Here is a 26,188-nt window from a genome sequence, read left to right as displayed (position 1 = left end):
AACAGAGTTTTACTTTGCTTTTGGGATAAATGGGTTGGGCAACCTATAACACAGGCTAGGTCGTGGTTCCATGGACGAATTGGTCTAAAACACCAATTTTAGGTTTAAATCCGGTTTATTTGAATATGGTCTATCTATGTTACCAGTATTAACTGACTTGTTTAAGTCATTCCTTTTAGATTAGATCCTATCGTATTAGGTTGGGTCTAGGTTAGATTGGATATAACTAGATTAGACTAGTTTGAGTTAGATAGATCTACCATGGTAGGATATATATTATTAGGATATGTTAGAATCTTTTGATCATATGATGTAGGTAAGTTAGAACCTCTGTTAGGTTCAAACAGAGGGGTTATGCAACGATCGGAAGGTTAAGGTAGTTGCATAAGGCCGAGTTGGTCGATCATTCTTAACTTAGTGAATTAAGTTAAAACCTAGGAGTAGAGTCTCATTTATTTCATCAGTATTATCCTTCTTGTTAAGCAACTTACATTCGATTAGCTCAACTTGAGGTTAGCCTTCGTTAGGTTAGATTAATCTATCACATTAAATCAAATCTAAGTATGACTAGCTTTGACTAGATAAGATCCAATTAATTTGGGTTAGATCCTAATCATGGTGGGATAAGTCAAGTGGTTTTAGTCACGCAAATATAACTTAGATCTGATATCATTATTTTGGACTAGATCCTTGTTGTTACTTTAGGATGAGATAAGTAAAGTGGTTAGGATGTGATGATACCTTCAAGATAAGATGAATTTTTCAAGATAAGATGAATCCATAAGGATAAGGTAGAACCTTTGGAGGTCAGTTAGATTTATTAGGATAAGATAGATTCTCTTCAAGATAAGATGAATTTATTAAGGTAAGAGAGAATCTTTTTAAGTTAAGATAGATCTATTAAGATAAGAGAGAATATTTTAAGATAAGATGGATCTATTAAAATATATTCTAGTGGGGGATATTCTTAGTTAATCTAGTTTATCATTTAAATATATATCTAGTTTAATAGATCCATTTTTAATAGGGAATATTCTATGTTGTCTATTTTATAAATATTTTCCCTTATGTCCAGGTGTATATGTAGATGCAATTGTGGACATTACTCCACAACCCATCACACTCATTCCAAGATCCAAATCAGACAAGTATCATAAGAACAAACATTCAAGCATATAGATACCTATAAAAATAGTTTTGTTTTTCTTCCTAAGAGTAGGTCTTCTATTCCTAAAGGTCACTTTAGGCACAGGATTTCAAAGTGTGAAATCCACATTTGTCTTTAGAAAGAAAAGGTAAGACTAATCAGAGTAAAGCGAAAATAGATGAGAAAAGATTAAGAAAAGTTTAGAAAGAATCAGAGTAGCAAAGGTAAGTAGACAATGGTTGTGCAGTTCTATCTAGGTTTCGTCCTACAGTCAACATTTCCTCTGATACAACTTCTGTCACACCCGGATTTAAGGGATAAAGCCGGGTGCATCTCATATATGCGCCAAAGAGGACAACACATATAATAACAGATTGTATAGAGATAAATGTCACAATATAATCAGAGTACTTATTACATAGCAGAAGTATTACAAAATAATAATATAAAACAAACTAAAGTCCATCCTTGACGCCATAAAGTCAACTGGGAGACGCCACCTAGATCAAATCGAACTCTTCGTTGTGTGGCTCCTCTTGAACCATCTGTACTTCTCCTGTGGGGGGTGTGAGATAGCAAGGGTGAGCTCACACATGCTCATCACTCAACAAGTTGTGGGGAATAATGTGCATCAACTCACCAAAGGTGGGAGTTCATGTGATGTGTAAGGCTGAACAATAATAGGGGTTAAAGCTGAGCATTGCTTTTTGATAGTCGCCTAGAGGGGGGGTGAATAGGGCGAAACTAAAATTTACAAATATAAACACAACTACGAGACGGGTTAGCGTTAGAAATATAATAGAGTCCGCGAGAGAGGGTACAAAACAAATCGCAAGCGAATAAAGAGTGTGACACGTGGATTTGTTTTACCGAGGTTCGGTTCTCGCAAACCTACTCCCCGTTGAGGAGGCCACAAAGGTCGGGTCTCTTTCAACCCTTACCCTCTCTCAAACGGTCCCTCGGACCGAGTGAGCTTTCTCTTCTCAATCACTTGGAACACAAAGTTCCCACAAGGACCACCACAAGATTGATGTCTCTTGCCTCAATTACAAGTGAGTTTGATCGCAATGAAGAACCAAAGAAGAAAGAAAGCAATCCAAGCGCAAGAGCTCGAAAGAACACAAGTAAATCTCTCTCACTAATCACTAGGGCGTTGTGTGGAGTTTGGAGAGGATTTGATCTCTTTGGTGTGTCTAGAATTGAATGCTAGAGCTCTTGTAAGTAGTTGGGAAGTGGAAAACTTGGATTCTTGAATGTGGGGTGGTTGGGGGTATTTATAGCCCCAACCACCAAACTAGCCGTTTGGTGCAGGCTGGCTGTCGAATGGTGCACCGGACAGTCCGGTGCACACCGGACAGTCCGGTGCGCTAGCCACGTCACCAAAGTCGTTGGGTTCCGACCGTTGGAGCTCTGACTTCTGGGCCCGCCTGGATGTCCGGTGGCGCATCGGACATGTACTGTTGAGTGTCCGGTGCGCCAGTATGGGCGTGCCTGACTTCTGCGCGCGCTGGCGTGCAATAAATGTGCTGCAGGTAGCCGTTGGCGCCTGAAGTAGTCGTTGCCCCGCTGTTACACCGGACAGTCCGGTGTACACCGGACATGTCCGGTGAATTTTAGCGAGGCAGCCGAAGCGAATTCCTGAGACTGGCGAGTTCCTGAGGCCGCTCTTCCTTGGAGCACCAGACACTGTCCGGTGTACACCGGACAGTCCGGTGAATTATAGCGGAGTCGCCTCTGGAATTTCCCGAAGGTGACGAGTTTGCGCTGGAGTCCTCTGGTGCACCGGACATGTCCGGTGGCACACCGGACAGTCCGGTGTGCCAGACCAGAGGTGCCTTCGGTTGTCCCTTTGCTCTTTTGTTGAACCCAAAACTTGGTCTTTTTATTGGCTAAGTGTGAACCTTTGGCACCTGTATAACTTATACATTAGAGCAAACTAGTTAATCCAATGATTTGTGTTGGGCAATTCAACCACCAAAATTAATTAGGGACTAGGTGTAAGCCTAATTCCCTTTCAATCTCCCCCTTTTTGGTGATTGATGCCAACACAAACCAAAGCAAATATAAAAGTGCATAATTGAACTAGTTTGCATAATGTAAGTGCAAAGGTTGCTTGGAATTGAGCCAATAAATATCACTTACTAGATATGCATGGATTGTTTCTTTATTTTTAATATTTTGGACCACGCTTGCACCACATGTTTTGTTTTTGCAAATTCTTTTTGTAAAACCGTTTCAAAGTCTTTTTGCAAAATAGTCAAAGGTAAATGAGTAAGATTTTTGCGAAGCATTTTCAAGATTTGAAATTTTGTCCCTTTGTTCCAAATGCTTTTCCTTTGACTAAACAAAACTCCCCCTCAATAAATTCTCCTCTTAATGTTCAAGAGGGTTTTAAGATATCAATTTTGAAAATACGGCTTTCTCCCCCTTTAGAACACAAAGAGATACCAATTTGAAATTTACCAATTGAAAATCATCAATTTTTAAAATTAGGGTGGTGGTGCGGTCCTTTTGCTTTGGGCCAATACTTTCTCCCCCTTTGGCATGAATCGCCAAAAACGGATATTTGGAATGAAATATAGGCCCTTAGACAACTATTTTCTCCCCTTTGGCAAATAAAACATATGAGTGAAGATTATACCAAAGACGGAGAATGATGCGGAGCGACGGCGAAGGATGAGTAGTAGAGTGGAGTGGAAGCCTTTGTCTTTGCCGAAGACTCCAATTCCCTTTCAATATACCTATGACTTGGTTTGAGATACACTTGAAAACACATTAGTCATATCATATATAAAGAGACATGATCAAAGGTATACTTGTGTGCTATGTGTGCAATTTAGCAAAAGAAATTCCTAGAATCAAGAATATTGAGCTCATGCCTAAGTTTGGTAAAAGTTTGTTCATCAAGAGGCTTGGTAAAGATATCGGCTAATTGATCTTTAGTATTAATGTATGCAATCTCGATATCCCCCTTTTGTTGGTGATCCCTAAGAAAATGATACCGAATGGCTATGTGTTTAGTGCGGCTATGCTCAACGGGATTATCTGCCATGCAGATTGCACTCTCATTATCACATAGAAGAGGAACTTTGGTTAGTTTGTAATCGTAGTCCCGCGGGGTTTGCCTCATCCAAAGCAATTGCGCGCAACAGTGGCCTGCGGCAATATACTCGGCCTCGGCGGTAGAAAGAGCGACCAAATTTTGCTTCTTTGAAGCCCAAGACACCAAGGATCTTCCCAAGAACTGGCAAGTCCCCGATGTGCTCTTTCTATTAATCTTACACCCCGCCCAATCGGCATCCGAATAACCAATCAAATCAAATGTGGATCCCCGAGGGTACCAAAGCCCAAACTTAGGAGTATAAGCCAAATATCTCAAGATTCGTTTTACGGCCATAAGGTGGGATTCCTTAGGGTCGGATTGGAATCTTGCACACATGCAAACGAAAAGCATAATGTCCGGTCGAGATGCACATAAATAAAGCAATGAACCAATCATTGACCGGTATACCTTTTGATCGACGGATTTACCTCCCGTGTCAAGGTCGAGATGTCCATTTGTTCCCATGGGTGTCTTGATGGGCTTGGCATCCTTCATTCCAAACTTGCTTAGAATGTCTTGAGTATACTTCGTTTGGCTAATGAAGGTGCCCTCTTGGAGTTGCTTGACTTGGAATCCTAGAAAATACTTCAACTCCCCCATCATAGACATCTCAAATTTCTGTGTCATGATCCTACTAAATTCTTCACATGTAGATTCGTTAGTAGACCCAAATATAATATCATCAACATAAATTTGGCATACAAACAAATCATTTGCAAGAGTCTTAGTGAATAAAGTAGGATCGGCCTTGCCGACTTTGAAGCCATTAGCAATAAGGAAATCTCTAAGGCATTCATACCATGCTCTTGGGGCTTGCTTGAGCCCATAAAGCGCCTTAGAGAGCCTATAGACATGGTTAGGGTACTCACTGTCTTCAAAGCCGGGAGGTTGCTCAACATAGACCTCCTCCTTGATTGGTCCGTTGAGGAAGGCACTCTTCACGTCCATTTGGTAAAGCTTGAAGCCATGGTAAGTAGCATAGGCCAATAATATACAAATTGACTCAATCCTAGCTATGGGTGCATAGGTTTCACTGAAATCTAAACCTTCAACTTGGGAGTATCCCTTGGCCACAAGTCGAGCTTTGTTCCTAGTCACCACACCATGCTCGTCTTGCTTGTTGCGGAAGACCCACTTGGTTCCTACAACATTTTGATTAGGACGTGGAACTAAGTGCCATACCTCATTCCTAGTGAAGTTGTTGAGCTCCTCTTGCATCGCCATCACCCAATCTGAATCTTGTAGTGCTTCCTCTACCCTGTGTGGCTCAATAGAGGAAACAAAAGAGTAATGCTCACAAAAATGTGCAACACGAGATCGAGTGGTTACCCCCTTATGAATGTCGCCGAGGATGGTGTCGACGGGGTGATCTCGTTGGATTGCTTGGTGGACTCTTGGGTGTGGCGGCCTTGGTTCTTCATCCTCCTTGTCTTGATCATTTGCATCTCCCTCTTGATCGTTGCCGTCATCCTGAGGTGGCTCATCATTTTGATCTTCTCCTTCATCAACTTGAGCCTCGTCCTCATTTTGGATTGGTGGAGATGCTTGTGTGGAGGAGGATGGTTGATCTTGTCCATGTGGAGGCTCTTCGGATTCCTTAGGACACACATCCCCAATGGACATGTTCCTTAGCGCGATGTACGGAGCCTGTTCTTCACCTATCTCATCAAGATCAACTTGCTCTACTTGAGAGCCGTTAGTCTCATCAAACACAACGTCACAAGAAACTTCAACTAGTCCTGAGGACTTGTTAAAGACTCTATATGCCCTTGTGTTTGAGTCATATCCTAGTAAAAAGCCTTCTACAGTTTTAGGAGCAAATTTAGATTTTCTACCTCTTTTAACAAGAATAAAGCATTTGCTACCAAAAACTCTAAAATATGAAATATTGGGCTTTTTACCGGTTAGGAGTTCATATGATGTCTTCTTGAGGATTCGGTGTAGGTATAACCGGTTAATGGCGTAGCAAGCGGTGTTGACCGCCTCGGCCCAAAACCGATCCGGTGTCTTGTACTCATCAAGCATGGTTCTTGCCATGTCCAATAGAGTTCGATTCTTCCTCTCCACTACACCATTTTGTTGTGGAGTGTAGGGAGAAGAAAACTCATGCTTGATGCCCTCCTCCTCAAGGAAGCCTTCAATTTGAGAGTTCTTGAACTCCGTCCCGTTGTTACTTCTAATTTTCTTGATCCTTAAGCCAGACTCATTTTGAGCCCGTCTCAAGAATACCTTTAAGGTCTCTTGGGTATGAGATTTTTCCTGTAAAAAGAATACCCAAGTGAAGCGAGAATAATCATCCACAATAACTAGACAGTACTTACTCCCGTCGATGCTTATGTAAGCGATCGGGCCGAATAAATCCATGTGTAGGAGCTCCAGTGGCCTGTCACTTGTCATGATGTTCTTGTGTGGATGATGAGTGCCAACTTGCTTCCCGGCTTGGCATGTGCTACAAATCCTGTCTTTCTCAAAATGAACATTTGTTAGTCCTAAAATGTGTTCTCCCTTTAGAAGCTTATGAAGATTCTTCATTCCAACATGTGCTAGTCGGCGGTGCCAGAGCCAACCCATGTTAGTCTTAGCAATTAAGCAAGTATCGAGTTCAGCTCTATCAAAATCTACCAAGTATAGCTGACCCTCTAACACTCCCTTAAATGCTATTGAATCATCACTTCTTCTAAAGACAGTAACACCTACATCAGTAAATAGACAGTTGTAGCCCATTTGACATAATTGCGAAACGGAAAGCAAATTGTAATCTAAAGAATCTACAAGAAAAACATTGGAAATAGTATGGTCAGGTGATATAGCAATTTTACCCAATCCTTTGACCAAACCTTGATTTCCATCCCCGAATGTGATAGCTCGTTGGGGATCTTGGTTTTTCTCATATGAGTGAGAACATCTTCTTCTCCCCTGTCATGTGGTTTGTGCACCCGCTGTCGAGTATCCAACTTGAGCCCCCGGATGCATAAACCTACAAAACAATTTTAGTTCTTGACTTTAGGTACCCAAACGGTTTTGGGTCCTTTGGCATTAGAAACAAGAACTTTGGGTACCCAAACACAAGTCTTGGAACCCTTGTGTTTGCCCCCAACAAACTTGGCAACTACCTTGCCGGATTTGTTAGTAAGCACATAAGATGCATCAAAGGTTTTAAATGAAATGTCATGATTATTTGATGCACCAGGAGTTTTCTTTCTAGGCAACTTAGCACGGGTTGGTTGCCTAGAGCTAGATGTCTCACCCTTATACATAAAAGCATGGTTAGGGCCAGAGTGAGACTTCCTAGAATGAGTTCTCCTAATTTTGCTCTCGGGATAACCGGCAGGGTACAAAATGTAACCCTCGTTATCCTGAGGCATGGGAGCCTTGCCCTTAACAAAGTTAGACAAATTTTTAGGAGGAGCATTAAGTTTGACATTTTCTCCCCTTTGGAAGCCAATGCCATCCTTGATGCCAGGGCGTCTCCCATTATAGAGCATACTTCTAGCAAATTTAAACTTTTCATTTTCTAAGTTATGCTCGGCAATTTTAGCATCTAATAATGCTATATGATCATTTCGTTGTTTAATTAAAGCCATGTGATCATTAATAGCATTGATATCAACATCTCTACATCTAGTACAAATAGAAGTGTGCTCAATGGTAGATGTAGAGGGTTTGCAAGATTTTAATTCTACAACCTTAGCATGCAACATATCATTCTTAGTTCTAAGGTCGGAAATAATAGTATTGCAAACATCAAAATCTTTAGCCTTAGCAATCAAATTTTCATTTTCTACTCTAAGGCTAGCAAGAGAATCATTCAATTCCTTAATCTTAGCAAGCAAATCATCATTATCATTTCTAAGATTGGAAATTGAAGCATCACAAACATGAGAATCAACCTTAGCAATTAATTTAGCATTTTCATTTCTAAGGTTGGCAATAGTGTTGTTGGGGCGAAGGCAAAGACGCCACCCTTCGCTCGTCGCCTTTCGCTGCAGTCGCTGGTTTGACGAAGACAAAACGGGCAGGGACACCCTTCGCTTCATTCAGCACCAGACGAAGGCCTGCGGTGACGTCTCCCCGCAGCACGGCCTCGTCCTGCTCTGAGGCCCACGTGTGATCTGGCCCATTGTAACGGGCCCCGCGTGGCCGCCTTTGTGTTACGGGCCTAGTTTGTAAAGGCATTCTTGTAAGTACAGCTTGTAACCCTGCTTTATAGGAATATTCTGGGGATAAACTAGGTGTCCGAGGGCACATGCGTCCTTAACACAAGGCGCTGGGCACTCAGATACCTATAAATACCCCCGCACAGTGCCCGTGAGAGGCTAGATTAACAGAGCTATTTGCCCCCGAGCACGTAACCCTGTTGTTACCACCGTTCACCCTTGTTGGCCTCCTTGCTGCTGAGAGCAAGTTCCAACAAGTGTCATGGCATGTGCTTAGCTCACTAGATAATTTCTCACATTTTTCTACCTCTAGAGCATAAGCATTCTTAACCTTAACATGTTTCTTGTTTTCTTTAATTAGAAAATCCTCTTGGGAATCCAAAAGGTCATCCTTTTCATGAATAGCACTAATTAACTCATTTAATTTTTCCTTTTGTTCCATGTTAAGGTTGGCAAAAAGGGTACGCAAATTATTTTCCTCATCACTAGCATTATCATCACTAGAGGACTCATATTTAGTGGAGGATTTAGATTTAACCTTCTTCCTTTTGCCGTCCTTTGCCATGAGACACTTGTGGCCGACGTTGGGGAAGAGGAGTCCCTTGGTGACGGCGATGTTGGCGGCGTCCTCGTCGTCGGAGGAGGAGTCGGTGGAGCTCTCGTCGGAGTTCCACTCGCGGCACACGTGGGCATCGCCGCCCCTCTTCTTGTGGTACCTCTTCTTTTCTCTCCTCTTGCCCTTCTTGTCGTTATCCCTGTCACTGTCACTTGATAATGGACATTTAGCAATAAAGTGACCGGGCTTACCACACTTGTAGCAAACCTTCTTGGAATAGGATTTGTAGTCCTTCCCCTTCCGTTGCTTGAGGATTTGGCGAAAGCTTTTGATGATTAAAGCCATCTCCTCATTGTCAAGCTTGGAGGCGTCAATTGGTTGTCTACTCGGTGTAGACTCCTCCTTCTTCTCCTCTGTCGCCTTAAATGCCACCAATTGTGCTTCGGACGTGGAGGGCTCATCAAGCTCGTTGATCTTCTTTGAGCCTTTAATCATACATTCAAAGCTCACAAAATTCCCGATTACTTCCTCGGGAGTCATTAGTGTATATCTTGCATTACCACGAATTAATTGTACTTGAGTAGGGCTAAGGAAAATAAGTGATCTTAAAATAACCTTAACCACCTCGTGGTCATCCCATTTCTTGCTCCCGAGGTTGCGCACTTGGTTCACCAAGGTTTTGAGCCGGTTGTACATATCTTGTAGCTCCTCCCCTTGGCGAAGACGGAAGCGACCGAGCTCCCCCTCGATCGTTTCCCGCTTGGTGATCTTGGTGAGTTCATCACCCTCGTGCGCGGTCTTGAGAAGGTCCCAAATCTCCTTAGCATTCTTCAATCCTTGCACCTTGTTATATTCCTCTCTACTTAGAGAGCCGAGGAGTATGGTTGTGGCTTGGGAGTTGAAGTGCTCGATTTGGGCCACTTCGTCTGTATCATAATCTTCATCCCCTACGGATGGTACCTGTACACCAAACTCAACAACATCCCATATACTTTTGTGGAGTGAGGTTAGATGAAATCGCATTAAATCACTCCACCTAGCATAGTCTTCACCATCAAACATTGGTGGTTTGCCTAATGGGACGGAAAGCAAAGGTGTATGTTTAGGAATGCGGGGGTAGCGTAAGGGGATCTTACTATACTTCTTACGCTCTTGGCGCTTAGAAGTTACGGACGGCGCATCGGAGTCGGAGGTCAATGTTGATGAAGTGTCGGTCTCGTAGTAGACCACTTTCCTCATCCTCTTGTGCTTGTCGCCTTTCCGATGCGACTTGTGGGAAGAAGATTTTTCCTTCTTCTCTTTGTGGTGTGAAGAAGAAGATCTTTTCTCCTTCCGTTTGGAGGAGTCCTTCTTCTTCTCCTTCCTCTTGGAGCGGGACTCTTCCGATGAAGTGCTCCCGTGGCTCGTAGTGGGCTTGTCGCCGGTCTCCATCTCCCTCTTGGTGTGATCTCCTGACATCACTTCGAGCGGTTAGGCTCTAATGAAGCACCGGGCTCTGATACCAATTGAAAGTCGCCTAGAGGGGGGGTGAATAGGGCGAAACTGAAATTTACAAATATAAACACAACTACGAGACGGGTTAGCGTTAGAAATATAATAGAGTCCACGAGAGAGGGTGCAAAACAAATCGCAAGCGAATAAAGAGTGTGACACGTGGATTTGTTTTACCGAGGTTCGGTTCTCGCAAACCTACTCCCCGTTGAGGAGGCCACAAAGGCCGGGTCTCTTTCAACCCTTACCCTCTCTCAAACGGTCCCTCGGACCGAGTGAGCTTTCTCTTCTCAATCACTTGGAACACAAAGTTCCCACAAGGACCACCACAAGATTGGTGTCTCTTGCCTCAATTACAAGTGAGTTTGATCGCAATGAAGAACCAAAGAAGAAAGAAAGCAATCCAAGCGCAAGAGCTCGAAAGAACACAAGTAAATCTCTCTCACTAATCACTAGGGCGTTGTGTGGAGTTTGGAGAGGATTTGATCTCTTTGGTGTGTCTAGAATTGAATGCTAGAGCTCTTGTAAGTAGTTGGGAAGTGGAAAACTTGGATTCTTGAATGTGGGGTGGTTGGGGGTATTTATAGCCCCAACCACCAAACTAGTCGTTTGGTGCAGGCAGGCTGTCGAATGGTGCACCGGACAGTCCGGTGCACACCGGACAGTCCGGTGCGCCAGCCACGTCACCAAAGCCGTTGGGTTCCGACCGTTGGAGCTCTGACTTCTGGTCCCGCCTGGATGTCCGGTGGCGCACCGGACATGTACTGTTGAGTGTCCGGTTCGCCAGTATGGGCGTGCCTGACTTCTGCGCGCGCTGGCGCGCAATAAATGCGCTGCAGGTAGCCGTTGGCGCCTGAAGTAGCCGTTGCCCCGCTGTTACACCGGACAGTCCGGTGTACACCGGACATGTCCGGTGAATTTTAGCGAGGCAGCCGAAGCGAATTCCCGAGACTGGCGAGTTCCTGAGGCCGCTCTTCCTTGGAGCACCGGACACTGTCCGGTGTACACCGGACAGTCCGGTGAATTATAGCGGAGTCGCCTCTGGAATTTCCCGAAGGTGACGAGTTTGCGCTGGAGTCCTCTGGTGCACCGGACATGTCCGGTGGCACACCGGACAGTCCGGTGCGCCAGACCAGAGGTGCCTTCGGTTGTCCCTTTGCTCTTTTGTTGAACCCAAAACTTGGTCTTTTTATTGGCTAAGTGTGAACCTTTGGCACCTGTATAACTTATACACTAGAGCAAACTAGTTAGTCCAATGATTTGTGTTGGGCAATTCAACCACCAAAATTAATTAGGGACTAGGTGTAAGCCTAATTCCCTTTCACTTTTAATAAGTTGGTCAAATTTTATTAGCAACTACTAAATGTAAGTGAATACCAAACCATAATAAGAATAATAGAACAAAATTAATAAATAATCCCATGCAATGCAAATGACAAATTGAATTTAATTCCGTAATTTAATCATGCGAGAGTCTTGAGCTGCTCTTGATCGTGAGCTCGGCTAGTATACCAGTTTTACACTCTGCAGAGGTTGTACCATGTACCCACAAGTCATGTTACCCATCTGCTCAGGGGTCATGAATCCCATACACATCTACCAAGGAAGCGAGGCAGGGTAACACTACGAGGCCTTTACAAAGTTCCACTAGCTTCCGAAAACCCGCTACAGTTTATGGGAAGAGCACTTGCAGGAATCCCTCGTCTGTCTGCCATCGCAGCAAAATCAACCCGAGAACCTCCCTGCATGCAACTCTCCTACTTCTCTTGCCCCTTTCGGGTAAGGTAGTCTTCCATTAGTTTTCCTAATTAGTCAGCCAAGGGCATCTCATTCCACCCTTGTGGTGGCACGTGTTTCTCAAGTTAAGCTCCATGTTCCAATTAAAGATAATGATCTTGACATGAACATAAATAACATAACAAAATAATTGGAATATGGATATAATGAAATATTAACCCAAAACCATATAAATCAATAGCAAACTACCCAAATGATTTAGGGGTAAACAAGGTAAAAGATAATCAGACTAGGGTGACCTATTGGGTCCCATCAAAATTGAACCTATACATGAATAAGTGATATTAAAGAACATTATTGGGTAATAAATATGGTCAAGGGCATAACTTGTATGGCACTTGAGATTCTAGGTACTAGGATGATTCTTCAAATCCTCGTGACCTCACTGCTAGTCGTAGCAATACAAACAAACATGGTATAGACAAAATTAACATCACACCAAACATAAGAACATACTGCATAATAATAATCTACGCGTTGCTACGAGATCATGGGATCGAGAACTACTAAGATCGGAGTCATGGTTAAGGAGTTATGATCTATGGAAGATCTACATGGTTGGAATATTAAATTATAAATTGATTATTGTACATCATATGAGAAAATATACTCTAAATAATCAATTGAACTTTAATCTAGATTATACTTGACTAGAGATCATGTTTTAGCCACATTATAATTATGGTCAGGTTAGTTTTGATTTAGAATAGCTAATCTAGCAGACATAGGATAAATAAATATTTAACTATAAAGTTATGCAATATGGTATAATTAATGTTGTTACTGCGTAGTAAATACTTATACGAAACTAACGCAACTGGAACGAGTCAATTCAGAATTAAAACGAAGGAGTTATGATTTTCTGAAGGTTTTATGTATTGGATACAAGATTAATTAAGAGATATATCTTTTAATATGGTTTTCATGTCAAAAAAGAGACACTATGTGATAAACAACATTATTACAAAATTATAGAAACTAGAATGGATTAATTTGGACTAAGTATGAATTTTATAGGAATTAAACAAGTTTCTGTAATTATTTTTGTATTAAAAATCATTTTCTCAATCAATTTCTATGATTTTCCTGTTCACTGGACTGCGCCTTAATTTCATAGAAACGCAGAGGCTAACTCAGAAGTTTTCTCAAGACTCAGATCACCCCTGACGTGGACTGCGGGTTGATTCACTAAAATTTCAGGGGCTACTTAGCAATTCCTCCAGGCCGAAGGGGTATTCTTCGTTTACGACCGAAGGATCCCAAGTGTGCGGCTAGGATTAGATCTGTGGCCACAGGACACGTCGCGCAGCGTGGGCCCTTGGATTTGGATCGAACCGTTAGGGTTACCAGCTGCACGGATTGCATAGTGACCGCCCAGCCTAGAATGTACGACCTATATTTCATGCGGATCCCGATCGACGCCGTTCATCGGATCGACAAACAACATCCCAGATTAATTCTCCCAAACCGGCGTTCTACTTCTAATCCGAGCCGTCCTAGGAAGATCCAACGATGCACCGTCCCTAGCCTTACCCCAAACAGACTGAACGGCGGCGCCGCCCCGGCGTACGGTGGCACCCCACCGAAACGACCGCGCCCGCGACCGAGACGACCTACGCACTACCTGGGGAGTGCTACACACATAAAAGGAAGTGGCGAATACCGACGTGGTGGCGTACCTACGTTCCGAGCGGTAGTGAGGTCGGACCACGACGCCAGACGCCGCCACGGCGGAGAGGTTGCCCCGGTGACGAATTCACTCGCCACCGACCACCCACGAACGAAATTGTGCAGTTGAACACGTTCTGCACACGGCACTTCACCACTAAATCCGCGCTCCGAGGTTCAACGGTGACGGAGGAGTGATCTCCTTGGTTGCGGCTCTCTCTCTCCTTTCCGATCGGCGACAGAGGCTTGGGTTTGCGGCTACGGCGCAAAAAGGGTCAACGAGCGGAGAGGAGGGGGCGCAGCTTATGTGGGAGGGGGAGCCGGGTAGGATCCGTCAACGGACGCCGAGATTCCCGGCACACTCCCGCCAGGAGCGGCGAAGTCGTTGGAGAAGACGACTGACGCGTGGGTCGTGGGAGTCATGGGGGAGACACGGTCATGTGGGGCCCATTGTCAGCTTCACTCCCGTGCTGCGAGGCGTGTGTGAGGTGGAGCTGTTTGTGGGGCCAGGACGTCAGCGACTCATTCTGGTGCACGCGTCCATGAGACCGAGCAGTGGGCCCCGCATGGCAGTCAGTCGCGCGCGCGGTGGAACGGAATGTGGGCTGCGCGTCCGTAATGATTAGCTTGGCCAGAAGTGAGGCGACCAGCCCATCTAGGTTAGAATTTGTTCTCTATTTTTCCTTTTTATTTTTGAATTCCCTTTTTCTAAATTCAAACATGCTATTTGAATTCCAAATTGATTTGCAGATTTCACAGGTCATGTGCACAAAATAAATATACTAGTTTAAGGTATATTTATGTTTTTATTTTTATTTATATTTTATATTCCTCCCCTTTTCTTTTCTCTCCTTTTGTCTCATTTTCAAATTCAATTCAAAATTTGGTTTTGCTTCAAATCTTCATCCCATTAATTTTATATCTTTTCTCTTTTTCCAAATTCCAAAATTGTACCTTTGGGTTAAAATCCAATTCTCATCACATTATTATATTCCCATATTATTCCTTTTTGACATTACAAAATTCTAATTCCAATCTAAGATAAAGTTTAAGATTTCAAATTTAATACCCACTAAAATCAATCATGATATAGTAGAATCTATTTATTCTAATTAATTTATTTGTTTGATAAATGTTTGAAATATGAAGCACACTCATATTGTTTCTTTCATTTTAGGAAAATAGTATTTTGATTGTGGGACAAGAATTTAAAGTTACTTCAAAATTAACTATTCATGCAAATAAATGCTTATGGTGCATCATTTAATGATATGCATCATTATTTAGTTGAATAGAAAACTTTTCTATTACTTCTTTTCTAAGATAATTCTTGGTTTTCAAAATCCAGCCCTCAATTTTCAATAGTCAAATATAATTTGAGATATTTGAATTTACTATTTTATCTCTTCGTATATTTATTTTATTTTTATTAATTTTTTATACAAATTTTGGGCCTTACATTAAGTCTATGTATATTTTTTAAGTAAAGTTATGAAATGTAGTAAATCGAGCTATATCTATTTGACAATGTAACATATGTACTATGTGTCTTGGGTTCGGGTTCGCATCGTATTCCGGACGATAATACCAACTTTGTTGACCAGCGGTTCGACACGAGCGGCGTGCCTCCCGGCGAGTCACCTCTTCAATCTCTACAACTATTAAGAACCGATTGTAGACTGCCCCCGCCTGCCCGCCTACCTAAGCCCGCTCGCCGCGGCTGCCGCAAACGCCGCGACCTGCACCCCCACCCGCCGCGGCCGCCGCGAACGCCGCGACCTGCATTCCCGCCCGCCATCCAGCCCGCCCCCCGCCATCCAGCCCGCAAGCCGCAATTGCCACTCCCAGATCCCGTCATCCGCCTCCATCAACGCCCTCCTCCTAGATCCCGTCATCCACTGCGAATCTCCGTTCAGCTCCCCCTCGCGCTTTCGTCGTCGCCGTGGACCGCTCGCTGGCGCTGACCTCTCCCAAGCGCGGCATGGTGGTACCCAGTAGCCAGTAGTACCCAGTAGCCATCTCCATCCAGGCTCAAACCCTAGGGAATCTACCCAGAAATCACACCCCAAGCAGGGTCCTATCGTATCAAGAAGCCGTCGCGGGGGCCGGATCGCCGCGGCTCGGAAAGGAGCGGAGCGAAAATCGTGAGCAACCTTTGCTGTTCTCCAGCGGCTATGTTCTTGCATCTTTTCGGACGGTTCGTGATTCGGTTCTTCTTTGTTGGTTCTGTTACCACAGATCTGCAGACAGATAAGGATTCGGAGGTGGGATCAGGAGCTGAAAGAACCTGTTCGAGGTGAGAATCGAAGGACAGCAGGAGGGGTTTGGTTGGTTCTTCCGTGGGATTTTGTTGGTTCAGCCTCTGTCTCTTTGTTCTTACGTGTTTGACTGGTTATTTTGGTTCGAATACCTGCCAAGGATGGGGAATATGAGTAGAGCGGCTGGGATTTGCATGGTTTTGATGAAGCTCTTGTCTGAACTGTTGCTCTCGTTTGCCTTGTGTTTTTCTTGCAGGTGGCCTAGACTCGTAGGGATCGCGTTGATATTGGGAGAAATCACGGAGAGGCGGAAACCGAGCAATAGCCAATAGGTGCATAGAATTTGGTGAATAGGTTGCTCACGTCCTCTCTGAATATTTCTTGCCAATCTGGCAATTTCATCCAAAAAAATATTTCACGCCTCCAGGGGAAGGGAAGAGCAACAGTGCCCGGGGCACCAAGAATTCGTTGCATAGATCCAGGAGAAGAACAATAGAAATCTGGGCAGAACGAGAACAGAACTGTAAGAAAATTTATGGTTTCTTGGTCCATTTACTGATGTGCTGATTCATTGTCTGGTTGGTTCTTGAATCACTGTCTCACCGATATGAGCTACACAAACTTCTCGCAGGACTACAAGATGCCTCAATTGAGAACTGCCAGCAGGCCGGCGCTCGCCAACAACTCTGCTGGTGGTTTTTTTTATCAGGAGAAGGGTGGCATCACCAGGAACTTCCCAGGCAAAGGGCGCCGCCAAGCCGCTGGCTCGACGGGTCCGAACACCTGCAGCGAGGGCTAAACCAAAGAGGAGAAGCCCCCTACCTGACTGGTACCCAAGGGTCCCACTCCGTGACATCACATCAATCATAAAGGTGGTGACCTATTTCCCTAGACTGTATTTGGATGTTCCATAAATTTCTTTAATATTCTGTATGTTCTGTGATAATATTATGCCATAAACTTCACCATGCTAGAACTAATATTGTGTAACAATGATTTGATTGAGGATGACAGTAGCATGAAATTGCAGGCTAAGCAAGTCTTTTATGCTTAATCCAGTGATTAACATAAAAATTGTTGTAGTTCAAATGGATTAGCAATGATTTTGTTAGGCCAATCAGCACCCTTTTGTTTTATTTGATTGGATTTTGCTGTTCTCAGTTTATGCAGTCAGCAATATGAATGTGCTTAAAACCAGAGAAAGGTCTAATGCTCCCCTCTTTCAAAATTTAAGTTGCTTTAGTTTTGACCTAAGCCAAACTCTTCTAACTTTGCTCAAGTTTATAGAAAATCTCTACAACTATTAAGAACCGATTGTAGACTGCCCCCGCCCGCCCGCCTACCTAAGCCCGCCCGCCGCGGCCGCCGCAAACGCCTCGACCTGCACCCCCGCCCGCCGCGGCCGCCGCGAACGCCGCGACCTGCAAAGCCCTCTTGAGCAAAGCACAATAGCTGGTGAACAAACTCCAAAATCAGTAGTTGCAAAGTCTTTCTCAAGCAGTAATCAAAGACATGGTTATAGTTCAACAAACCTTGGAACAACCATGATCCATTCTGGCACACAAGGTTATTATGGAATGCAAAATTCTCATGCAGCATACACAAGCCAACATTCTCTTACTGGAAGTTGGAATGCCACGTCAAGTCAGTTTGGGGTCGCGGTAAATCCTGTGACACCTACTCAGCCTGCCATGGGGAGCTTTTCAGGACAAAACATAGTGTCTGCAGAAAATATGGGTCATCTAACTCCTGGAACGGCTCCTGCAGCTGCAAATGCAGAAATGGTTAATTCAGATTTGACCTCCCAGAAGCAAATATCGTATTTACCGCAAACAGACGGCATATTAGCTGATGACATTGAATCCAAATCAGGAGAAGATGTTTCACATGGAAAAGTGAGCTCTTCAGCCAAAGGTAGGCTCTTATAAAAGGTTTTTCTGTTTCAGTACAATCCATTGATCGCCCATTTAGATCCCCTCGATTTGTGCTCAGAACTGTGAAACTGGAACCAAATTTGTATGGTCTAAATTTGTCTGACTTGTTTAGATTGTAACTCCACTATTTTACCTTAATAGGTGGCGATGTATTTGAGATCTGGAAATTGTAGTACAGAAATGTTTGTATTTGATGCAAACATTTTTTTGTCTCTTGCAGCAATTGGACCACTGGGTGCACAGCTTGGACAAGGACAACTGAACACTCAGCAACATGAAGGTATTAGCTCAATGCTTGCTTGCTGTTTGTTTTTCCTTTTGCTTTTAGAAATCATGGATCCTGTTGTTTCCTTTACTTCAAGCACATTCAGTGATTTCAGTCTTATTCATCTGCGCCTACTAAGATTTTTAAGTGTAAGCCAACCTAATTATATTGTTGCTGTATGACCAGCAGACACAAAAAACCAGATGTCATCAACTGATGTCTCCAACTCGACGATGCCATCACAGATGATGTCAACACCATCCGCTGCATCAGTACAACCTTCATTGACAACCATTGCTGGCAGTGATAATCAAAGCAGTGGGTGGGCTGTACCTACACAAGTGGTGAACACATCTGGCCATTCTCAGATAACTGAAAATCTGACCTGGGGAAATACACCTCAGGGTGATGCAAGCTTAGGTTGGGGAATGATGGGACAGAACAATATGAATATGCCTTGGGTAGCATCAGCTCAAGGTGCTTCGGGCTACAACATGGGTGCAGCCATGTCAACCCAGCCAAATTCAGTTCCAAACATGGGTTGGTTACCAAATCCAGGAAACACCAACATGAACATGATCTGGGCCGCAACTCAAGGCCAGGGGATTCCAAATGCAGCTGCTATGATGGGAGGTCAGATGCAAGGAGTCGCAGTGGCCCCTTGGGGTGGTGTTGCAGCAGGAAATGCAAATTCTTATCCTGCCTGGGGAAACCAACAAGTTGGAAACATGAACCAAAATGTTTGATGGAGTGCTCCTGTGCAGGGAAACCCGAGTCAGGCAAATAACAACATGAACTGGAATGCACCAAATGGTAATCCTAATAATGGGAATAATCAGCAGAGAGAGAATGAGAGCAGGCACTCTGGACACCGTGGTGCTTTTAGTGCTGGCGACTCAGGCAGAAAGTCATGGAAGCCACGCTCTGGTGCCGATGGGGGTCATGGGGGACATAGAGCAGTATGCTATACATTTCTTGAACGCGGGGACTGCTTTAAAGTTGACTGCAAATTCACCCATTCAACAAACACAGAGGGATATCCATGCATCCAGGATCCGGGCAACGAGAGGCGATATGAGAATCACAATGAGAGAAATGATCGACAGTTTGATAGGCAGCCTTCGGATAATGAAAGGCATCATGTTAGGCCTGGTGGCAGGGATGACGATAGGCAGGCTGATAGGTCTCAGTCAAGAGAGCCGCGTTAGAACTGGTTTCTGTTTCGTACCTTCCCTTTGTTGTATGTGCAGTAGCAAACTAGCATAGTAGCTTCCGTGCATGCTTTGAACTTTATGCCAGGTCAGGGCGCTGGCTATGGGGTCACGAAGGAGGCCAGGGCCAGCCCTCGCAGGGAGTATCGGGGGATCCCCGGGGATGGTGGCGACATGGGGGACGTTGGGGTCACCAGCCCCACGCCGTCATGGCCTCCGCGGAACAGGGCAGATGACCCCAAACTGAAACTTTGGTTCCACTTTTGCTTTTCCAAGGCTCTCAATTTCATATTTCACCATCCAACACTTACACAAACCATTCTAGGAGAACATGGCGAATTGAACTGAAAGAAGACCATAGTTTCTTTCTGTATAAAAAATATATATACGTTGGTCTTGACCATTCTCTCATTTTTGCTAAAACTTTTGCAGGCCGAGCATTCCTTGCCCCAGCAGTACATTCACGCGTTCAAAGACGGACAATTTACGACATCTCCAGTGTCTCATTCTGGGGCTTAATTGTCTGCACGGCTGCCATTTCTTATTTCCTTTTGTTTACATCAGCTAGCACAAGGGTCCACGGTGTTGCCGTAATCTGGGTGAAGGGAAGTGAAGCCTACAGGCAACACGCCGAAGAGTTTGTACGTCTCATGTTTGGTACTTGTAGAAAAAATTAGGAATGTATAACTATGACCTGATGTTGCTCCGGTGAATTTGTAACTCCGTCTGAAGACATGTGTCATGATTTTCGTTGTATGTGAGTACCAGGTCTTGTGAAACGTTGACTTGCGAGCTGTACCAATAGGGAGTGATCTCCTGGGCTTCATTTCCTGTGTATCCGTGTGTGTGTTTGTGTGATTATTACAGGGAAGGGCAGCGTCACGGTGAATTTGTAACTCCGTCTGAAGACATGTGTCGGGATTTTACCCCTATTAATTAATGAATGTTTGCTATAAAAAGAAACTGGAGAGGGCAAATAAGGTAAAAATATTATTTTAGTCCCTTTTAGTCATCCCCTTGGTGACTAAAAAACTAAAGTTTAGTCACCCCACTTTAGTTAACGTGTTTACTTATTTAGGGACTAAAATTGTAAACTTTAGTCACTAAACTTTAGTCACCTTAAACCAAACGGGGCCTTAGTCCCCCTCAATACCACTCATTACGATCTTGATTCGGGAGTGTTGACCTTGCTCTGGCGTGCACGTATGAGGTTCAGGTCACGCCTGTTGAAGGAGGCAAGGACAATCATGAGTCAGCTAAGATAGGGATATATATCATCCGCGATGGACCGGTGTTTAAAAAAAATAAAAAGCATATTCGCTTAGCTTTAATCTGTATTAGCTTCAAATAACCGACTTTAATTCGAAACAAACAACCCTAAGACCTCTAGGATACCAGCGCGTAGTACCTTGTTTGTGATTGATTGAAGCACAATTGAAGCACAAGGTACAGCGTGGGGGTGGCGTGGCTCTGGTCGGTGCAACTGCTACACTAGCGCACCTAAGGGCTTTTGACTTACAAAATCAAGTGTTTTTATGGTGTTAGATAAGGATATCTCTACTAAATATTAAGTTACCAATGTAAACCGCTCCCGCATCCGCCCGCACGCCCTCCCGCAAACCCCGCCGCGCTTCCAACCACCTCCGCAACCGACAGGACGCCGCTCGGGGTCGTAGGCGTCCTTGACGCGCAGGAAGCGCGGCAGGCCAGGGTACTTGCGCGCGGCAGGCCGGGGTACTTGCGCGCGGCACCGACGAAGGCGAGGTTGCGGTTCTTGCCCCAGTGTGGCAGGCCGCCGTACTTGAAGATGCCCATCTGCTCGACCTCCTCCAGCACGTCCTCGAACAGGCGCGCCTGCCCGGGGTCACAGCTGCGGTAGTATGTGATGTCGAAGTCCACCATGTCTCCCGACGGCTCCCCGCGCGGCGCGGGCTTGCCTAGGTAGGCTGTGGACGCCTTCACGTAGCGCATGAGGATGCCGTCGTAGAGCTCCACACCACACAGCGCCCTGGGCTCCAGGTCCCGCAGCCGGTGCACCTCGGCGACGAACAGCACGGCGCGGCGCACGGGGAGGCTGAAGATGGTCTGGTGGAAGAGGGTGCCGCCCCGCACGCGCGGGTCCCAGGGGCACACCGTCAGCAGCACGTCCTCGGGCCCACCACGGGGTACCCCGCGAACAGCCCGCCGCTCAGGGGCGGGCTCCCGCAAACCCCACCGCGCTTCCAACCACTTCCACAACCGACAGGACGCCGCTGCGGCGGCACTCGCTCCGGCTGCTGGCGCTCCTCGCCGCCGCGAACAGCCCGCCGCTCAGGGGCGGGCTCCCGCAAACCCCGTCGCGCTTCCAACCACCTCCGCAACCGACAGGATGCCGCTGCGGCGGCACTCGCTCCGGCTGCTGGCGCGCCATGTGGATCACAATGGATTCCGAAACATTTTCTCATAACAATATAACACACATTTATACATAAGTTATCATATTATTAGATGTTCCCGTTGCAACGCACGGGCACTCATCTATGAAGATATTAGGACTTGCATGTTTGGTAAATGTTTGGCCCCGTCAGACTTGTATGTCGTTATAAACCCTGTTCTGGAGGCTTACCGGGGAGAGAGCAAGAACATGGTTTATATTTAAAAAAACATTTAATATGGGCACCAGGTGCTACCACGGCTTCACTCTCCCCACACTCAACGCCCGCAAAAAATAGTGTTTAAAAATTTGGGGTTAACTACCAGACTACATATATCTTAGTGTTTAGAAATAAACAAAAATTATATTTGTAGCCTAGGCGCTGCTCACCACGCTCTTCTGCCTCATGACAGCGTACGGACACATTTCTAGTAATTGTTTAAGTAAGTTAGGTTTCATACATCGGCTAAGTACGTCGACATACCGATATTCTTAATCTAAGTGCGTTTATACATTGAAAAAGGTGATGACAAGTAACAAACCACTATAGAATACTTCTTTTATCCTAAATTATAAATTATTCTACCTTTTTAGATAAATCGAGAAGATATCTATAGTTTAAAGAAAGGATATTACATTGTTATTTGGGTGGAGTCCCATGCGAGATGTGATCCTGTTTTTTTATTTGTTGATTGAATGATTGATCAATCATTTGACCCTATGTGTGTGAGGGGGTGTTTGGTTTGCCCCTGCTAAAATTTAGCCCCTATCACATCGAATGTTTGAACCTCCGTTCGGGGTATTAAATGTAATCGGATTATAAAACTAATTTCTCAGTCGAAGTTTAAAAAGTGAGACGAATCTAGTACAGTTGGTTGGGTCTATATTTCATACTCCTATTTGAAAGTCAAACGCTTGATGTGATCCGGGCTAAACTTTAGTCCACAGAACCAAACACCAAACACCCCCTGAGTGTGTCCATGCAAGGAAAGTACTCCAATAATAAGTGAGTAAAATAAGGATACACAAAATCTTATCAGGTGCGCCACTGCGCCTACGGGAGACCTACGGGAGTCTGGAGACTGGAAGAGGAAGAGCACATGAACAAAATGCTTACGTTGCGTCTATCTTTTTCTTCGTTCGCTGCACCAGAAAACGCTACGGCCAGAATAAATACTCGTGGCTCATAGCTCGTGGCTCGTGCTCGTTCGGCTTACGATCAGTTTAACTCGGCTTATTTTAATTTTATCACAAGCTGAGTTAGGAGTCAAGATTAAATCAGCTCGGTAGTTCAAACTAGTCGGTTGCCCGTGTGTTACGACGACTTACAACAATACCACATAAAATATCCACCAAAAAAATTTTAATATTTTTTATTGATTGTCTTCGCTCTCTATATAATATTTTTTAATTTGGCTAACTGATGTTATTGTTTACTCCATCTAATATGTCTTGGTACAACACGGCAAATGAAGTGGGCGATTAGATAACAGTTTACAACGACTGACTGAATGAACATAGATTATAAAATGACATAATTTCACTATACAGAGATTAAATAAGAGAAAGTTTGTGAGCTCAAGTTTCTAAAATAAGTTACATGAACTTAAACTTATAAAAAATGATAGATCAAAATATGGAGTGGTTGGTAGAGTCAGGCATTAATAAAAACTCGATGCGCTCCATATAAATATGCTATTTTGTAGCAATTACTCACGTTTAAAACCAACAAATAACCTTTCATTTTACTGTTAGTGTGATAAATCATTTTTGCTCCATCAAATTCAGCAACCTCAAACATCATGGAGTCCATTGCGTCAATGTGGTCTCAGAAACAACCTAATGCTTCCAAGAGCCAAGAACGTCGTGCAGTGCTTGGGCTGTAGCCTCGGTCCGTAGTGCTGGTCCGACATGATTATATTTTTAAATTTTACAAAAAACGTATATACATATATACAATTTATATTTAATATTAAAAATAACTGAGTGTGATGTTCTACTGGTTAGACAGCTTTACCCATTGTCTCCCGTCCTTCTTCCATTAGGGCATAGGGTCAAACCCCACCTCTTACACTATTTTTTAATATTTTACGCTGATTTAATCAAATGAGCCGACAGGTTAACGGGCCGGCCCGGCACAGTCAGCAGTCAGCAGGTGCTAGAGTTGTGGCTCGCGGGCGTCTGGCCCGTGCCGGACCACCGTTTGACCATCTATAGGCGTGCAACGGGTTAATTTGAAATAACTATGAGAGATTATTTGTAAAAAATGAAGTGGTACGACCGTTGAAAACTGGTGCTTTAAGTATAGTATAGACAAGCAATTATTTGTCAGCAAAACAAAATCTACACTTGTGTTGAATGAAATAATAATTAATGAACTGTGTTAATTTGGTGTTGTAATGATATGGTATGTGAAATTATGAGTATTATTACTCTTTTGTAGTGTTAAATTAGTCTAAAAGTAACTAGTAACCGATTATATTGTACATATCTATTTTTTTTGGCTCGCGAGCTAAACAAGTCAGCTCGAGCTCGCAAAGTCAAGCTTATTCTCTGACTTGGTTCTTTAATAAACCGAGTCAAGCCAGCTCATTACCTTAATGAGTCAGCTCGAGCTCGGCCGCGCTGGCTCGATATCTGGCCCTGCCAAACAACCAGTTTTAAAGCGTGTTTGGTATGGCTCAGCTTTACTCCAGAGTAGCCCTACTCCAAAATTCTGGGTGGAGCAGCTCTGGTCGAGAGTTTAAATTGCTTTATTATAACTAGTTGCAGTGACATATAAATAACTCAAAACTCTATGTTTATGTTGTTGTTTTTTAGAGATTTCACACTTCCGAACGATAAAGAGAGGTACTCTAAAATTTGTACTGGAGCTAAAATCTTCATAAAGTTTGTAACTTTGGAGTTAAGGTATTTGGTAGGGTCTGATCAGCTTCTGTTTAGAGTTTTGATCTAGCACTACACCAAACACGCTATTATATATTTATTCGACTTTATACAGTTGCACGTGACAGGCTAACGGGCTGGCCCGGCACAGTCAGCAGGTCGGCATGACGTGCCTGGGCCAGAGCTATGGCCCGCGGGCGTCTGGCCCGTGCCGGGCCACCGTTTGACCATCTATAGGCGTGCAGCGGGTTAATTTGAAATAGTGTGAGGGGTTATTTGTAAAAAATGATGCGGGACGACCGTTGAAACTGGTGCTTTATGTATTGTATAGACAAGCAATTATTTGTCAGCAAAACAAAATCTACACTTGTGTTGAATGAAATAATAATTAATGAACTGTGTTAATTTGGTGTTGTAATGATATGGTATGTGAAATTGTGAGTATTATTTACTTTTTTTAGTGTTAAATTAGTCTAAAAGTAATCGGTAACTGATTATATTGTACATATCTATTTTTTGGCTCGCGAGCTAAACAAGTCAACTTGAGCTCGCAAAATCAAGCTTATTCTCTGACTTAGTTCTTTAATAAACTGAGTCAAGCCAGCTCATTACCTTAACGAGTCAGCTCGAGCTCGGTCGCGCTGGCTCGATATTCGGCCCGGCCAAACGACCAGTTTTAAAGCGTGTTTGGTATGGCTCAGCTCCACTCTAGAGTAGCCCTACTCCAAAATTCTGGGTGGAGCGAGTTTAAATTGCTTTATTATAACTAGTTGCAGTGACATATAAATAACTCAAAGCTATATGTTTATGTTGTTGTTTTTTAGAGATTTCACACTTCCGAACGATAAAAAGAGGTACTCTAAAAAATTTGTACTGGAGCTAAAATCTTCATAAAGTTTGTAACTTTGAAGCTAAGGTATTTGGTAGGGTCTCATGAGCTTCTATTTGGAGTTTTGATCTAGCACTACACCAAACACGCTATTATATATTTATTAGACTTTACACAGTTGCACGTGCTTTGCTACAGTTATGTTATATATCAATTGAGATATTTATTTAAATATAATTATTGTTTATTTCTAAACACTAAGATACACGTGGTTTGATGATTAGCTCTAAATTTTTAGAGTAGAAAAATATAGATTTCAGGACTCGCTCTACACTATTTTTTCGCGCCCTAAGGGCTGCACGGGCGGAGGGTCCACGCGTGGTATAGATAAAATTCATACTGTATCAATGGATAGACTTGAGTACATTGGCGTTTCCCAGCATCACTTTCCTGCCCATCCCTTTTTTTGAAAA

The 26,188-nt window shown here is 43.9% G+C and overlaps 1 pseudogene; it reads left to right on the top strand.

Moving 5' to 3' along the window:
• The first annotated feature begins 17,615 nt into the window (after positions 1-17,615).
• LOC109940766 (uncharacterized) lies at positions 17,616-19,651 on the top strand (annotated as a pseudogene).
• The last annotated feature ends 6,537 nt before the right edge of the window (positions 19,652-26,188 follow it).

The sequence above is a fragment of the Zea mays genome, chromosome 7 (genome assembly GCF_902167145.1).
Source record: "Zea mays cultivar B73 chromosome 7, Zm-B73-REFERENCE-NAM-5.0, whole genome shotgun sequence".
NCBI lineage: Eukaryota > Viridiplantae > Streptophyta > Magnoliopsida > Poales > Poaceae > Zea > Zea mays.
This window is presented reverse-complemented; position numbering and strand designations above follow the sequence as displayed.